The sequence below is a fragment of the Suncus etruscus genome, chromosome 2, assembly GCF_024139225.1.
Source record: "Suncus etruscus isolate mSunEtr1 chromosome 2, mSunEtr1.pri.cur, whole genome shotgun sequence".
In the NCBI taxonomy this organism is placed as follows: domain Eukaryota; kingdom Metazoa; phylum Chordata; class Mammalia; order Eulipotyphla; family Soricidae; genus Suncus; species Suncus etruscus.
Window position 1 is genome coordinate 154,933,834 of NC_064849.1, and position 3,495 is coordinate 154,937,328.

Here is a 3,495-nt window from a genome sequence, read left to right on the forward strand (position 1 = left end):
ACACCAAATCCAATCCAAAGGCAACAGATCTATACCCAAGCTACAGCAAGCCAGACACAGAGGTGACCACTTTGACTAGCAGCCTGGGGGGTCAGGGAGGGGGAAATATGAAATGCATGCTTGGAACGGGGATGGAGGGAGGACAACTTTGGTGGCGGGAATTTCCCCTGATTCAATGTCAATATATACCTAAAATATTACTGTGAGAAATATGTAATTCACTTTGGTCAAAATAAAAATTATTATAAAAATAAATAAATCATATCTGACTTCAGGTAAAAAGTTAAACTATTCTCACCATTTTGTTTGTGATATGAGCAGTCAAAAAATAGAAGAGATGCCTACTATATAAATTTGCAAAAGTTTGCTTTGATAAGTCCACTACTTATGTTAGGAAATAAAAAAAATCTGCATTATAAGCTTTCTTTCTCTCCAGATCATGAAACGATATAGGATATCATTATAGATATAGAATATCAAAGATGCTCCACATCACTAATCATCAGGGAGATGCAAATCAAAACAATTTTGAGGTACCACCTCACACCACAGAGATTGGCACACATCACAAAGAATCAGAACAAGCAGTGTTGGCAGGGATGTGGAGAAAAAGGAACTCTTATCTGCTGCTGATGGGAATGCCATCTAGTTTAACCTTTCTGGAAAGCAATATGGAGATTCCTCCAAAAACTGGAAATTGAGCTCTCATACAATCCAGCTATACCACTCCTAGGAATATACCCTAGGAACACAAAATCCTTCCTCATACCTATATTCATTGCAGCACTATTTACCATACCAAGACTCTGGAAACAACCAAATGCCCTTCAACAGATGAATGGCTAAAGAAACTGTGGTACATATACACAATAGAGTATTATGCAGCCATCAGGAGAGATGAATTCATGAAATTTTCCTATGCATGGATGTACATGGACTCTATTATGCTGAATGAAATAAATCAGAGAGAGAGAGAAAGATGCAGAATGGTCTCACTCATCTATGGGTTTTAAGAAAAATTAAAGACATTCTTGCAATAATTTTCAGAGACTAAAGAGAGGAGGGCTGGAAGATACAGCCCACTTCATGAACCTCACCACAAAGAGTGATGAGTTTAGTTAGAGAAATAACTACATTGCAAACTATCCTAACAATGAGAATGTACGAGGGGAATAGAAAACCTGTCTAGAGTACAGGTGGGGGTGGGGTGGGGAGGAGAGATATTTGGGACATTAGTGGTGGGAATGTTGCATTGATGATGGGGGGGTGTCCTCTTATATGACTAAAACCCAACCACAATCATGTTTGTAACCAAGGTGTTTAAATAAAATATTATTAAAAAAAAGATAAGAAATTAAAAAAAACATTAAAGAAAAGGGAGAAAGGAAAAAAAGATATAGAATATAATTATATATATAGAAACTGGCCAGAAACATTGTCAAGTTCCCCAAATCATTGCAAATTTTTGTACTTATATTTCAAAAGAAAGCACAATACATTAAGACAAGTTAGACAAATAGTGAATTGTTCTTACTAAAATGTTCTCTTTACTGACAAAAAATGAAAATTAAATAAAATAAGAATATAGATAAAAAATATAGACAGTTGAATTTGACTAATATTCTAAGCAATTTCTAACCAAATGAAGTCTGCATTTTGCTAGTTTTTTTTTTCAACAATTCTTGGGGCACTTACATTCAAGGATTAGTTTTGACAGGTTCCAACCAAACAAAATTCTTAAAAAATAAACAAAATTTAGCCTAGTCACTGCCTAGGCTAAAACCAAAGAAATTGAGTCAATACTAATGGAGCCAAACACTTGTTTCTTTGAGTCTTTTGTTTACATTTGTATGTCTAATTCAGTCGAACTCTCAGATATGTGCCACATAGTCTTTCTATCTCTCTACTTATAAAATAAGATTATACAATCATATTATTGAAAGGAGACTTCAAAGACTTCAGTGTGAGAGCTTGTCTCCCAACAGGTCAAACTTCAAATCAATTAATAACCAGTTTGCTGATAATTCGACTGCCACCTCCTGAAATATCTAACAATTCAAATAATGATAAATAAACCAAAAAATAGGCCATGCTTTCTAAAGTCCATATACTACATCCACTTCAATTCAGTTAATACCAACAAACATGTACTTTATTATTTTATGCAACTCAAGCATCGTGATAATGAGGACTCATTGTAAAAATCAAACTTCCAAATGTTTTCATTAATAAAGATCTATTATTATCTGGTCACTGATTGCTTTCTTAATCCTGGAACTAAAAAATTACAGATGTCTATTCTTGGAAGAAAAGGAAGAGAAAGCAAGATATTCTGGTTCTGTTACACAAAATAATCGGGGCACCAGATCTAAAGAGGAAAAACACAATTCATTTTTCTTTACAATTTAATTAAGCTCTTTCCTTCACATACCTGTAAGAAAATAAAATCACTAATTGGATACTTATGATTATTTATTTATTTATTTTGAGGGGGCCACACCAAGTGACTCTCAGGGGTTACTCCTGACTATGAGCTCAGAAATCGCTCCTTGACTTGGGGGACCGTATGGGATGCCGGGGAATTGAACCGTGGTTCGTCCTAGGTCAGTCACATGCAAGGCAAATGCCCTACCACTGCACCACTGCTCCTACCCCAAGAAGTTTATGATTCTTATTGGATTAAAAATTAAAAATTATTATTGCTTCTCGGCCTTTTGGCTAAGATCAAATGTAGTATCTGTTCTTATCAGTTTAATATCTGATACTTCAACTACCCGATGACAATATATTAAATGGATTTTTGGCACTAGAAACTAGAATAGGAGCTTGCTCCGTCCATTCCACAGATCGACCTGGTATTGCAGTACCTCCAGGAATGGTGCACCAAAAAAAAAAAAATTAAAATTTATTTGACTTAATGCCACATTCTCTTTCAGTGGCAGAAACTTTTTTCAAACCCTTGTAAGGCAATAACTATAAAATTGGCTTGTCAAAAGTCTACTCTTCTTGAAATCATATAAGCCAAAACAAAAAATAGCATCCAGAAGGGAAGGAGAAAAGAAATGAAGGGAAGGGCAGAGGATAATTTGACAGTGAGTGCCAGTAGAGAATTAAGTGAGACATACACATATAGAGGCATAAAGCCCTACCCCCAATTCTTACACTAGTATAAACCAATGACAAATCAATAAAATCTGATTTAAAAATAAAATATCATCAATTCTCATTATTTATTTATTCTGTGCTATTGAATTCACCAAGTCATTAAAATCTACTTGTAACCCCCAAATCAATACTTACTGCACTGTTGAAGTCATTCCAGACACAATGCAGAGCAGCAAAAACCTGAGTGATTCAATTGCCTCATTCCTAGGGGAGGATGACCAAAGTGACACTCTAGCTCTGCTGCTATAAACTAGTGTCCTGCATTGCCTAGAGAGCTTTTTTATTTTGTGAAAGGGGAAGTCTTGTTTGTGATTTTGCTGCTTAAAATAG

The 3,495-nt window shown here is 35.1% G+C and overlaps 1 non-coding gene across 1 annotated transcript; it reads left to right on the plus strand.

The window, feature by feature from the left end:
- The first annotated feature begins 2,698 nt into the window (after positions 1-2,698).
- On the plus strand, positions 2,699-2,889 carry LOC126002915 (U2 spliceosomal RNA). The gene has a single exon (XR_007493512.1). It is a non-coding gene; the product is annotated as a U2 spliceosomal RNA (small nuclear RNA).
- The last annotated feature ends 606 nt before the right edge of the window (positions 2,890-3,495 follow it).